Raw genomic sequence first — 15,214 nt, forward strand, 5'->3', positions numbered from 1 at the left:
CTCACATGTGCAACGAGCAATTTTCTTTCAAACTTTGTGAATAAATTAATTCTCTGGATATACTGATATACTTGTTATCTTTGCAGAGCAAAGAAAACCCACTGCTAATAACTGTACTGAAGAATAACTACAACCTATGCAATGAAATCATAATGCAACTTTATTTTGTCTCTAACTATTCATTTAAATATCTTCTCTGGAACTAGTTCTTCCCTTGCCCCTAGATGAAATTTAGGGCAAGTTCCGTTACTTCTTATTTCTTACAGGTAATAAAAGTTTCTCCAGGCAATAGTAAATATATCTAGCCAAAGGTAATAACAATTTTAAATTTCATTCAATGTCACAGCTCTGCCCCACATACTGTTGAAGGCAAGACCCTAAAAGCATAAGAGAAGTGTGATTGATAAAGAAACCAATCATATCTCTTTCTCATGCTGTATTCTTGATGAATGGGTATCGGACTCTCGGGGACTAGCAGACATTCAAAAAGGGCTGTCTTCCTCACTTAGCACTCTTCATAGATTTTTCAGCATTCACCGTCTCTGCCACAACCATCACTAGTTTTCTCTCATTTGCAGTCCCCCAGATAGAGATGAATGCCCTCTCCTCTAGCTGGCTGCCCTTCTTATCTTCTGTAACAAACAACCCCGAATTTCAATGGCTTCATGTGCACACACACACACGCACACACACACACACACAAACTTGGTTTGCTTGATAGTGTGAAGATAAATTTGGATGTTAAAGGATTCTGCACCACACATTCATTCAGGAACCCAGGCACCTCTAGGAGGACTCTGCCTATATCTGACATTCAAGGCTATGAATGAGGTAAGAGAATCATTTGCGAAATATTTTATAGGCCAGGTCTTAATGTAGCATGTATATTTTATGACTAGAACTTAGTCAAAAAGACTTACATATTTGCAAAATATTCAAGGAAATGCCATATGTCTCTGTGTGAAGGGGGAAAATAAAATGGGCTTAGCAAACATTTATAATTGGATTACTTCTTTATTCCTTGTGACTTTGTGGTTCTCACATGTTTGGTGGGCTACTTGGATGAGATCTGAGATAATCTCATCCTGCTTTCTTGTGCAAGTAGTTTATGTGGGTCACATTGATCTACAGAAACTTCTTGCAGATTCTTTGCTGCAACAATTTTTATGAGAACAGAATGCTAGATCCTAACATAGTCATCTCTCCTAGCTCCACTATCAGAAAAGCTTGTTGGTCTTTTTCCAGGTATAAGTTACAAATCCGTTCATGGAATCCACCTTATGCAAGCTCTCCAAAGAGGACCAGCTATAGCCCATTTCCCTAGGCCTCAGGGGCAATCATGGGGTCCCTCATTCCTTCTTCTTGTGTATTTGGCATCACAAAAGACTCATAGCTTTCTCTTCTTGTCTCAGACTTTCTCTTTTTATTGCAGGCAAAAAGTTTAAATCTAGTTTTATTTCTTTACATTTGTGAGTACTACATGGTGATGTCAAACATCCCTTTGGAATGAGATGGCTACCATCTTGGAGCATTAGACAAACCTGAAGCTAAAAAAGCAGACTTATAGCATTATAGCATTTTCTTATATATTTAAAGAGTGCAACATTTTCTCTAAGTAATCTCTGATTTGAGACAACCGATCATATGTTTAGATAACATTTTTTATCTTCTTGAGTAGGTTGATAGAAAAGATTTCTTTACTTTAAAATAGGTTTCTTCAGTCTCAGAGTAATGACAGGTTTGCAATTAATTAAGCAAATTTCATTGAGCCCCTAATATGTGCCAAGCATTAAACTATTTACTGTAGAAGTAAACATTGTTCTTGTTCTCAAGAATTTCTTATGTTATCAAGGAATATTGATTGAAAACAATTGATAATGAGGCTTGGTAATGCTACAGTAGGAGTGGAGAGTGAAATGGGTGATAACATCAAATTTAGATTAGAGAAGCAACCATATTAACTGTGTTAAAACACTGGCTAGCACTACCCCTCATAACCAGCTCACATTCCCCCCTCCAACATAACCTCCACAAAAAAATCCATCACAACAATGCTCAGTTATACCTGGTCATGATAATGAAGCTTTGAATAGAGCCTGTGTCCAATGACGACTCTCCTCAAAGAGGATGGTCTGTTTTTCTAACCAGACAATAGAGAGACTTTGAGGGAGCTAAACTATATGCATTCTTAATCTTTTCTGAGATACTGTACATAGGTATTGGAATCTAAAAACTATTCAGATCAAAATGTTTTCACCTTCCCAGAGTGGAAAAGACATATGCACATGAAGATCAGACAAGTAATAAACCACTTTCCACAACTGATACCTACCCACTCCTGCTGAGTAGGAAAGAAAGTTTACAGGTTCTACTGCAACCCTTAAGTATGGTTGCTGTAGGTTGGTTGCAAGTATTGTTAATCATATTTAGAAAATTCCTTTCATTTTTCCAGACAATTAAAATTTAACAGCCTCTGATGGCTATTAATTTTATCAAAATGACTGCTAGATTTTATCAAAAGCTTTTTCTGCATTTATTGATATGATCATATATTCTTTTCCCCCAATATTCTCTATTAATATGGTGAATTTCATTGATTTGTATGCAGCTTTTCAACCAGCTTTGTGTTTCTTGAATAAACATCATTAATCTTAATGCAATAATATGCTTTTTACCTATGGCTGTATTGGATTTATTATTTTTAAAATATTAAGTTCCTGAGAGAATTTTTCTTTTCTTTCTCTCTCTATCCCTCTTTCTTGCTTCTTTTCTTTTTAAATATCTTTGTGAGCTTTTGGAATCAAAATTACTCTGATGCCATAAAAACAATTTGGAAGGCTCCTTCTTTTTAGATTCTGGAAGAGTTTGTGTAAACTAAGTGCTATTTCTTCCTTAAATTTTTAAAAGAATTTTTCTAGTGAAAATATCTGGGACTGAAGTTACCATTGAAGAAAGTTTGTTTTTTTTAAATTACAAATTCAATTTATTTATTTGTTATAGGAAAGTTCAAAATTTTTATTTCTTATTCTGTCAGGTATGAGTTTTTTCAATTATTTCATTTCATCTAAATCATTAAATTTATTACTATAAAATTGTTCATATTATCCTTTATTATCTTCTTCTTATCTATAGGATCTGTAGTGATGATACGGATGAGGAACGTATTTTATTCCTGATATTGGTAAACTCTGTTTTTGCTTTTCTTTTCTTACCAGTCTAGTTGGGTGTTTATCAATGTTATTAATAATTTCCAGAAACACACCTGTGACTTCATTGATTTTCCCTATTAAACGTTTGTTCTATATTCCAATAATTTATGTTCTCATCTCTATAGTTTCCTTTTTTCTATTTTCTTTCAATTTTGTTTGCTTTTCCTTGTTTCTTGACATGAAGTTTGTATCATCAATTTTCATCTTTTCTTTCTTTTTAACATATGCAATTAAAGCTAAGAAATTCCTCTAATCCTTACTTTAACTATATCCCATGTTTTCATATGACCTTTTTTATTTCAGTTCAAAAGATTTTTTATTATGATTTCATTTTTTTGGTCCACAACCTATTAAGAGTAATTGTGTTTTATTTCCAAACTTTGGAGATATTTTAGTTTTATTTCCATTGATTTTAGTTTAATGCCACTGAAGTCAAAGAATATTTTGTCTGTGAATTGAACCATTTGAAGTTTTTTGATATCTGTTTTATGGCTCAGGCAGTTCTTCTAATTGCACTTGAAATAAATTTGCATTTAGTAGTTGCATTTCCAGTAATCAAATACATTATCTGTTAGGTCATAAGTTAATCAATTCTTCTAAAACCTCACAGATATTTTTCTGTGCTTGTTATATCAGTTATTGAGAGAAGTATCTTAAAATTTCCAAATATAATTGTCTGTTTTTTCTTTTGTTGACAGTTTTTGCTTTATGCATGTTTAGGATATATTATCAGATGCATACAAATTTAGGAATAATATGTCCTTATGTTGAACTGATTTATTTATCATTATGAATTATAATTGTTTATTTCTGGGAATATTTTTAGTACTATTCTATATAAATTATGTTTTATCTAATGTCACTTTATCTATGCTAAATTTCTTCTGCTTAGTTTTTTCATAATGTGTTTTTTATACCTTTTTATATTCAACAAGTCTGTGTCCTTATATTTAGAATATGTCCCTTTGTAATTAGCAAACAGTTAGGACCCCCTTTCTTAATCCTCTCTGGCAAGGTTTTGACTTTGAATTACAATGTTTTGTCCAGTTATGATTAATGTCATTACTGCTTGTGTACCATATTCTTGCTTGTTTTCTCTTTGGGGAAGTTAGTAGTCATGGAACAAGTCCTGATCTTTTTGTGATAATTATTACAGAAGTTGTGACTTAGCTTCTCAGGCTGGATGCTGCAGACCTTTTGGTTCAGGATCCTGGCCTGCTTGCTGTAGAGGTGTGGATCAGAGTTCTGTTGTCATAGGAGATGTGGCCATTGTTTGTTCGTAAATTCAGTGTCTAGGTGGCTATCCTGTTTTCTATTTTTTTGCCTAATTGTCTTGCCTCTAAATATATCTAGTACCTTTGATTACATGCCAAAGATAAAGTATAGGAGAACTTTTGAGATCTCAGATAATATATCTCCCTACCTTTCCTATGGTAAATAGATAGGGTGAGGGGTTGATCATCTCACTCCACTTAAGAATTGATTTGGGGCGGGTTTTGGTTCCAGTTTACATAAGACAGAGACACCCTATTTTCCCCTTGTCCTAGAGTCTGGTCTCTTTGGATTTTGATTAAAAGCCTGGTGCTCCTCAACCATGAAAGACTGTGAGAGAACCAGCTCTGGCTTCAGGTGCTCCAACTCAGTTCTTGAGGCTCCCAGAGTATGTAGCTTAAAATCTGACAAATAAGAAGGAGATTAAAGTTTGTCTGAGCACATGATTGCACCTCAGGACCTTTCAGTCTGTTGTTTAGAAATGTTTCCCATAGCTCCTTGGCCTCCTGTGCAGCCGTTGCTCTCAGTAAGTGTTCCAGGGAAAGCTGCCCACGTTGTGGAATCCCTGCCAGCTTTGAATTTGTTAATACTTATCTCTTGTGGCTAAAAACACGTCACTGATTTTTTTCCCATTAGAATATTTCTGCCTTGTCCTCACCAAGAATAAGAAAATGTCTACAGGGGAAAAATTGACAGATATTATCAAATTACCACATCTGCTCTCAAATTTTAGTTTGCCCAATCTTTCTTTCTTTTGGGCTATGATGTAATTACAAAATGAATTTTTCATCTTATTCAGGTTTTCTGTCTATTGTACCAAGAGCATTAGTCTGCTGTGACCTGCTAAGTCTGACACAAAGGAGTTAGTATTTTTTTGAAGCGGGTGTTTACACTGATGACTCTAACTCCAATTTAACAGTACAGAATTTTTCCTCACTTCACTCAAACTGTGTTTCTGTTTTCTTATCCATGGTGAGATACCTGACTCTCAACGATATTATATTTAGCTCTTGCCCAATGGTACCCAAATTACTACAATCATATCACTAAAAAATCATTTGGCCAATTAAAATTTTGAGTTAACTTTCACTTTTATTTGTATTTTTTTCTGGCTACTTAGCCAAACCTATATGGATAATAGGCAAATCTCTGAGCTTTAAGTTCAAAGTTCTCACCTAATGTGTGGCGTGCTTGAATAGCAACAAGGAGAGAAGGGCTTGTGGGTTTTGAGTGTGATCATTTATTTTCAGCACTCTCATGAACAAGATCTGCCTCTGGTTGCTGCAATCAAAAAGGAAAAATAAAACAGCAGTAGAAGGGTTTTAATAATTACATAATTACTAATATATGTTATAGAGAATTATCACCACTTTTAGAGTGGTCTCCATTATAATAATTCTTTCATCTCTGTACTGTGTGGTTTCCTGAGAAGTTCACTGAATAGTTCTCTTTATTAATAACACTCTGAACAATGCATGAGCAATGTATATTTACCCCTGGATGGAGAATGCTTCTCCTAGGCTGCATAATAAGAGCCCCTTTAAACTTGAAGCTATGGATTCTACTCAGTCACTTCAGGATCTTCATGTCAAGAGATTAACAAGCAAGGGCATGAGTCACTACCCTGGCAGGAGTAGTGATCATCAGGGGAACATAGAGCTATCATTAGATAATGAAGGTGTAGAATGACAGACCTGGCACCCAAGTGGTCTATTAGGACATCTTTTGGTACCTTTCATCCATATTTGACAGCAAATGAACAATTGAAGCAGCCATACTCTGAGAAAATGTAATGACCAGAGTGTCAGATCCCTTGAGGATGAGGGTCGGGGTCACTCAACAAGTTAATCCATCTCAACTAGCAGAAATGCTGGCTGAAGATGAATTGAATCTAGAACGGCTAGAGTGGAGGCAGATGACGAGCTTCATCAAGAGAAAGTGCAGTAGTGGGAGCATGGTACATGCCACTAATACCTGTCTTGTAAGAGAAAGCTGTTCTCCAAGAGGAAAAAGGTTCTGTATGAAGCAAGTGGATCTGATGGATGGGCTTAAGTGTGTGTTGCCTTCCAGGACCTCTTCTGGGAGTATTAGATGCTGATGGCTCCTACAGTTGAATCCTTGCTTAGGAATTGCGCTTCGTCAAAGGGCACTGCCTCCACTCTGATAGTGAACCTCTCCGGAGAAAGCCATAGCCAATGACTGATGTGCAAATACAAAGACTGATCTCTTTGCTTCTATTTGAGACAAATCTTATAAACCATCCCAGCTCCAGAGCTCCTTCTAGGACTGCAATTGCATCACGTTTCAACTTCATACTCTGACCATTTAAGCCTTTATATTTTCTTTACAGGCACCCTGACAATGCTCCCAATTAAACCTCCTGCATGTAAACCTCTGTTCAGAATATATTTTCCAGGGAACTGACTTCAGGCATCATATTAACAGGTAGAAATTCCTTTATTTGGTGGCAAAGAGGTCCTGACTAGACAGATTTGCCTATAGATAATAAAAAGACTTTCTGAAATAACTCACGTGAAAAAGATGTGTAGAAGATTGCTAAACCAAGACTGAGAAAGACATTCCAGACAGAGAAACCAGGAACAGTGTCAACAAAGAACCAAATACAATTAGGAAATGGTGAAAGGAGCAGAGCAGTGTGAGGGAAACATTGGGCATGTGATCAGACAGGAGGTGGCTGAGGCTGGAAAGGTTAGAGCCAGAATGTGAAGTGTCTTGTATTCCTCCTACAGTGAGAGAACAGTGTCACACTGAGAGCTCGGGGCATCTGGAGTTGACTGAAAAATCTATCACTCGTAAGAATATATCCTCTTTAAGCTTCTTTCTTCCTGGACAGAAGGAACCAGTGTTTTTCTAGTGCTATGGACCAAAGCAGTGGCTTATGTGAGATTCTTTGTGGTCCGGAAGATGCCATGGTCCAAGAGCTATAATATATCTTGAAAAACCTTAAATTTGTTTCACTAAAAGAGGAAGAAAGGTATTTGAAGAATGAACCTTTCATATAGGTCAAACATAATGTCACCCAGGAAAGTGAAGGAAGGACCTTTTGATTTAGAATTCCAGGAAACTTGGAAGAGGCTGGAGTAAAGTAGTAGTTTGACTATGATCTTTGTTCTTGAGGTCTGTGGGGCCTGAGAAACAAGAAATTGTGCAAAGAATCATACATATATATACATATACATTCCCTAACATACAATCTTAGAACAAGAATATAGAAAGTATTCTAAAGAATATTTCTCATGTTACTTGAGTTCCTAAGATTTCCATAAGCCCCTAGAGTTCTCTAGTGATTTCCATTTCCCTTTTTGCTTATTTCTTGGAGTAAAGAAAAGTAGTGGTATGAGAGTGACAAAGAAAATGAAGAGATGTGGAAATCAAAACGGTGAGAATTGTCTTGTATTTTTCACAAAATTCCTTCTAACTGCTGTCGCCAGAGAATAGCTAGCAAGCCTTGTTCTTGCCAGGACAAAGAAACCACTGCTCCATCCATCACCTAAACAGTGGTAAGTGGTGGTTGGAATGCAGACTCTCTGCCAAAGTTTCCTTGTCGGAGATGCTCTGAAAGTACAGCTGCTAAGTTTCATTATGCCAGATGATCTTTAGCAAATTGAAGCTTTCACCCACTCTCCAGTTAATGCCCCTCTTGAACTGAAAGCCTCTGATACTTTTTTCTCATTCTTATTGTTCATTTGTCTCTAACATGTTAACTTTGGCAACTGCAGAGATTCAGAAGTGATGGTTCAAGATTCAAACTCCAAAGGTTGGGTTATATACATATAAAAAAAGTTATTGGGAGGGAAAGTAAATGGAAGATCAAGTTGTATTATCTAAAACAGTTTCTTTCAATCACAGTTTTTCTGATTCATGATTATAATGTTAAAAAAATAACCTGGACTTTTAAATAAAGCATACTCACTTATACTCCTGAAAATATTTATTTTTCATAAACTAGCAACATTTTATTCATTAGACAATGATAAGACAATATGCTTCAGGATCTACAGGAAATTACAGAGCTTTGCTTCAGCTCTACTGTTGTGCTCTGCTAAAGGTGTTATTATAAGTCAAGAAAATAAGTTCTTTAAGTAATTACCTAATCCTTTCTCCAAAAACACTAAAATTTAAATTGTCAAGAGAGAAAAAATAAATTTATTTCAATGCATATCAAATAAATAATGTCAAGCATTATAAATGCACATTTCAAAACAATTCAAGTGTTTCAACCAGATAATAGACCCAGAAAACTCTTTGTGATAGTGTCAACAATGAAACTATCAGGAATGTTGCATTATTTACAATTGTCATTACAGAAAGAAGCCTAAATAATTCTGTGCTTGTGTCAGGTATTTAATACTATTCCTTGTGTATCTTTTGATTCTTTTGACTGCCCTTAACATGAATAAAAATACAGGAAATGACACATGAATTTTTCTCAGCATTTTGCCAATAGGAAAAAACGCAATTCTCTGCTTTCTCTATCTTTACTTAGAAACACACACACACACAAAGGCAGTCTCACACACACATCAACATATACACACATAATCATATCAGGAAAGGGTCAGAGATTATCCAAGATAAACTCTTTCTTTTCCATTTGTCAAAAATGAAGACAAAAGAGTAATTGAATTTTCCATGGTCACAAAGTTACTCAGTAGCACAGTACCAATAGAAGACACACCCTTGAATGACTACCTGAATTGGCTCTATGTAGCAACACTGTAAACTTATGCTATAGACTTAAGTTAAATCAAACATTATTAAATAAGTATAGTTAATATAAAGTAATGCTAATAAGGGAAATAATTTAATTAGTAGCCTAATATTATTACAACAAGGATAACAAGCATCCAGAATAATCTCTTCCACAGTCCCGAGGATGTTACTGTTCACTCTGCCTCTGGAGCAAAAAAAGTGGACACACGGCAAAGCAAACCCCTTGGTTATCAAATTATCAAATGAGCAAGATTGAATTTGAGATTCAGTAAATAAAAGTCCTTTTGGGATGTATAGTCTGTATGACCTTTTCCCCAATATTTCATGGACAGTTTCACCTTTAAATTTATTTATTTAAGATATATAAATTATTTAAGAGTAAATTTCAAAAGTTCTTTCTAATCATCAATGACCTACTTTAACTTAAATTGACTGAACATTTTTCAAATCTCACCTTCTTTTCTCTGAGTCCCACTTTCCTGTAAGATGTTTTCAGAATTATTGATTGCATCATACTTCATAGTCTTATATACTTCAGATGAAAATCTCAGTGGTTATCCATTATCATTCACACTCTCGCATTTGTAATGCTGTTTCATTCCAGAACCCACACAAAACCCTCTGGATATCCTCCACCCTTCTCTTTCATTAAAAATATCTTGCTGTATTCTTTGGAAATTATGCCTATAAGCTGCAGTTCTCTTACGTTCCCCTACCTCTTCTCACAGTTTGCCTCCAATGTATTGCTTTATGGAAAAACTCGTCTTATCCCAGACTTTCTTTAATCTTTCTCTCTTCATTGCTCGTGTATTTCAAGATCAGAAGGTGATCTTTTATTTACCTGCTGCCACCTTTAAATATTGCCCCCTCCACATCTTCCACATCTGTCGACTCATGAATATTTCCTGTCCAAGGACTAAAGCTCTTTCTATTTTTCATGTAGTCGTTCCTGTCTTCCTTTCTCTCTTAGCATTACTTGGATTTCATGATTTATTATTACATTTAATTATTTGCAAATAAACTCAGAACTCTTCCCCAATATTTTGCTATCATTCTAAAAAAATAAAAATATAAAAATAAAGATCGTGGCTGAGCCCAGTAGTGGGGCTTCTCTAAAGAAGCATATGTATATCTGAACATACATTTTGGAAAAATGCATGGTTATGGTGACCCCCTTTGTGTTAAATTTACAATAAAGTATATAAAACAGGCATTTTAACACTGCCTGAAAATCCTCTCACATATCTTAGTAATAGCTTCCTTTCTTTCCTTCTTTTTATAATAGCTTTGTTGATATATAATTCACATAACTTAAAATTCACTCTTTTAAAGCATACAATTCAGTAGTTCTAGTATATTCACACAATCATGCAGCCATCACACCTAATTTGGAACATTTTCATCACCCCAAAAACAAACTCGTACTTATTAGCAATACCTCCCAATTCCCCACTGCCCCAGCACCTGCCAAAGACTAGTATGCATTCTGTCACTATGGATTTGCTTATTCTATAAATTTCCCATAAATGAAATCAGTATGTGGCTTTTAATGATTGGTTCCTTTCACTTAGCATACTGTTTTAAGGTTTCATCTAGGCTGTAGCATGTAACAGTACTTAATCCCTTTTTATTGATGTAATTCATTGTGTGGATATACCACATTTTGTTTACTCATTATCATTTGATGGACCTTTAGTTTGTTTCCATTTTGGGGCTGTTATGAATAATGTTGTTAGAAACATTTATATACACATTTTTATAGGAGCATATGCTTTCAGTTCTCTTCAGTATCTACCTAAAAATGGAATTGCTAGATCATATAGTAATTCTACGTTACATTTGACTGCCAATTGTTTTGAAAAGTGGCTGGATGATTTTGTAGTCTCGCCAGCAGTGTGCGAGGGTTCCAATTTCTCCACATTCTTTTAACACTTGTAACTTGTCTTTTTCTATCTTAGCAACCCAAATGTGTATGAAGTGGTATCTTTTGGTTGTGATTTACATTTCTCTAATAACTAATGGTGTGGAGTTCCTTTTCCTGTGATTATTGGTCATTTCTGTGTCTTCTTTGGAGAAATGTCTATTTAAATCATTCGTCTATTTTTCAATTGGAGTATTTGCTTTTGTTAGATGTATATTTGTTTATGTATTCAGGATACAGATCTTTTATCAGATAAATGATTCACACTTATTTTCTCCTATTCTAGTTGTGCTTGTACTTCTATGTTGTATTTCTACTTTATTGTAAGATCCTTTGAAACAGAAAACTTTTTAATTTTGATGAAGTTCAGCTTATCAATTTTTTATTTTATCACTTGTCATCTTGGTGGCATATGTAAGAAAGCATTGCTTCTACAGCTTCTGTATTTTCTTTTTGATAATTTTAAAGTTTTAGCTCTTACATTTGTGTCTATGAACTATTTTCAGCTAGTATTTATATAAGTTGTGGGATAGGGGTCCAACTTCATTCTTTTAAATGTACATATCTAATTGTCCCAGCAACATTTGTTGAAAAGGCTATTCTTTCTCAGTAATTTGTTTTGACATATTTTTTGAAAGTCAATTGACCATAAGTGTATTTATTTATATATTCTTAATTTATTCCTACTGATGTCAATATATTTATTTATGTCACTGCCATTCTGTCTTGATCACTGTAGCTTTGTAGCAAGTTTTGAAAACATCAATTGTGAGTCTTATAATTTACTTCTTTTTTAAAGAAGTTATTTTTTCCCCCTTTTTGGGCTACTTTTGGTCCCTAAACTTCCAACAGAATTTTAAGTCAGCTTATAAATTTCTGCAAAAAAAAAAAAAACTGGAAATGTGAGAGGTATTGCATTGAACCTACAGATCAATTTCGTTATATTGCCTTCTAAATAACACTAGGTCTCTTGATACAAGAACTTGTTCTATAGTATTCAGTATACAGATTTTATACTTTTTAAATTAAATTTATTCCTAAGTATTTTATTCTTTTTCATGCTATTATAAATAAAATTATTTTCTTAATTTAATTTTCAGGTTGTTCATTGCTAGTGTATGGAAATACAATTGATTTTTGTTATGTTGATCATATATCTCACAACCTTCTTAAACTTGTTTATTAGCACAATAGTTTCTTTGGGGATTCCTTAGATTTTTTTATATACTAGATTGTGTCTTCTGAGAATAGAGATGATTTTACTTCTTACTATCCAAGTGCCTTTTTATTCCCTTGCCTGATTGCCCTGGCAAAAACCGCAGTAAAATGTTAAGTAGAAGTGGCAAGAATGAACATTTTGTCTTTTTCTTGATTTGGGGGGAAAGCTTTCAGTCTTTCACTATCAAGCATAATGTTAGTTATGGTTTTTTCATAGATGCCTTTTATGAGGTTGATCAAGTTCCTTTCTATTCCTAATTTGTTTTTCTATTCCTAATGTGCTTTTATCATGAAAGAATTTTGAGGTTTTTTTCACAGGATATTTCTGCACCTATGGACAGGTTCATGAAGCTTTTGCTCTTTAATCTGTTAATATAGTGTATTACATCAACTGATGTCCATGTGTTAACCAACCTTGTATTCTTGGGATCAAACTGACTTGGTCATTTACGAAATCCTTTTTATATGTTGTAGGATTAAGTTTGCTAGTCTTTCATTGATGATGTTTACATCTATATACGAAAAGAAATATCAACATTTCTTTCTTTGTGATGTTTTTAACTGGTTTTCGTATCTGGGTATTACTGGCATCATGTAATGAGTTCAAAAGTGTTCTCTCCACTTCTGTTCTTTGGATGTTTTTGTGAAGGATTGAGGTTAATTCATTAAATGTTTGGTAGCATTCACCAGGAGAGACATCTGGGCTTATGTTTTTCTTTATGGGAAATTTCTTGAATGTTAATTCAATCTAGTTCTATTCAGATTTGCTAATGTTTCTGAGTCAGTTTTAGAAGTTTATGTCCTTCCAGGAATTTCTTTCTGTCTAATTTATTAGCATGTATTTGTTCATCGTATTATCTTGTAATCTTCTTTAATTCTGTAAAGTCGATAGGGATGTCTTCTCACTCATTCTTGGTTTTGTTAATTCGAGTCTTCTCTTTTTTCGTGTTCTGCCTAGTCAAAGTTTTATCAATATTTTTATTATTTTCTAGGCGATAACTTTTGGTCTTATTGACTTCCTCTATTGTTTTTCTATTTCAGTATTTCCACTCTAACCTTTATTATTTCTTTTCTTCTGTTGCTTTAGAATTAGTATTTTTAACCTAATTTTTAAAGATGAAAGAGTAGGTTCCTGATTTAAAACTTTTTATATTTTAATGTAGATATTTACAGCTATAAATTTCCTTCTAAAAACTCCTTTTGCTGCATCACATAAGTTTTTGTATGTTTTCTTTTCATTTTCATTCTTCTCAAAGTAATGTCTAATTTCTCTTGTTATTTATTATTTCATGGATTGGTTATTTAGGAGTGCATTGTTTAATTTCCACATATTTATGAACTTTCCAAATTTCCTCCTGTTATTAAATTCAATTTTATTGCATGTGGTTGGAGAACATACTGGGCATGACATCAATTATTTTTTCTTTATTGGGACCTGTTTAATGGCCTAATATATGGTGTTTCTGGAGAATATTCCATGTATGCTTAATAAGAATGTGTACTCTGCTATTGTTGCATGGGATAATCAAAACTCTCTCTTAGTTCTAGTTGGTTTTTAGTTATATTCATGTCTTTTTTCTACTTATTGAACTTCTGCCTAGCTGTTCTATCCATTACTGAAATTGGGATATTGAAGTCTTTAACTATTATTGTTGAATTGTTTATTGCTTCTTTACATTGTGCTATTTTTTATTTCATGTATTGTGGGTCTCTGTTTTTAAGTGCATATGTGTTTATAATTGTTCTTTCTGATGGTTTGAAACTTTACCATTATAAAATGTCCTTTTTAGTCTCTAGCAATAAATTTTGCCTGAAAGTCTATTCTTCTCTGATATTAGTATAGTGACCACAGCCCTGTTTTTGGTTATTGTTTGTATTTATTTTTTTCTTCTATTTAGTTTTAACTAATATATGTTTTTTATCCAACCAGAATTGTCTGTAGACAGCATATAGTCAAACAACTTTTTATTCATTGCCTATCTCTGCCTTTTCACTGAAATGCTGAGTTCGTTTTTATTTAATTTAATTACTAATAAGAGAGGATTTACATCTCCATTTTGATATTTACTTTCTACATATTTTAAGTATTTTTGTTTCCTATTCCTCCATTACTGTCTTCTTTTATGTCAAATAGATCTTTTCAAATATACAATTTTAATACTGTTCTTTTTAAATTTCTTTTAGTTATTTTCTCAGTGGTTGCACTAGGATTACAATTCATATTATAATGTAAAGCAATTGAGTTCAGATTAATTCAAAGTTATTTTCAAATTTACATTAAAAAAACATTACTCCAATATACTTCTTTCCCTACCTTTGCTTTTGTCTATTATTTCCATACAAATTATGTTTTTATGCATTATAAGTCCATCCACAAATATTTCTAATTATTGCTTTGCAGTCTAATTATTGCAGTTTGTTTTTTTTAAATCATATGGGAGAAGAAAAAAAGTACAAACAAAATTACACTTACACATTTTTCATATATTTACTCATGCAATTGCCTTTACTGGTGTTCTTTATTTTTTCATGTGGATTTGAGTTATTGTTAGTGTCTTTTCATTTCAGTTTGAAGAACTTCCTTTATAATTTTTTTAAAGAAATTATAGATCTGCTCATGAAGAATGCTGTTTTTGTTTATCTGGGAATGTCTTAATGTACTGTTTATTTTTGAAGCATTATTTTGCTGGATATGGAATTCTTGATTGACACTATTTTTTATTGATTGACATTATTATTTGGTTTCAGCACTTGAAATATGCCATCTTTCTGCCTCCTGGCCTCCACAGTTTCTGATGAGAAGTTGATTGTTAATCTTATTGTGGATCTCTTTTACATGGTAAATTACTCTTCTTTGTCT

The 15,214-nt window shown here is 33.5% G+C and overlaps 1 long non-coding RNA gene across 1 annotated transcript in view; it reads right to left on the minus strand.

Moving 5' to 3' along the window:
• Positions 1–15,214, minus strand: part of LOC139085323 (uncharacterized) — a 42,078-nt gene that overhangs the window by 4,121 nt on the left and 22,743 nt on the right. The gene's annotated exons all lie outside the window — the stretch shown is intronic.

This window comes from Equus przewalskii, chromosome 8 (assembly GCF_037783145.1).
Source record: "Equus przewalskii isolate Varuska chromosome 8, EquPr2, whole genome shotgun sequence".
NCBI classification, from domain to species: domain Eukaryota; kingdom Metazoa; phylum Chordata; class Mammalia; order Perissodactyla; family Equidae; genus Equus; species Equus przewalskii.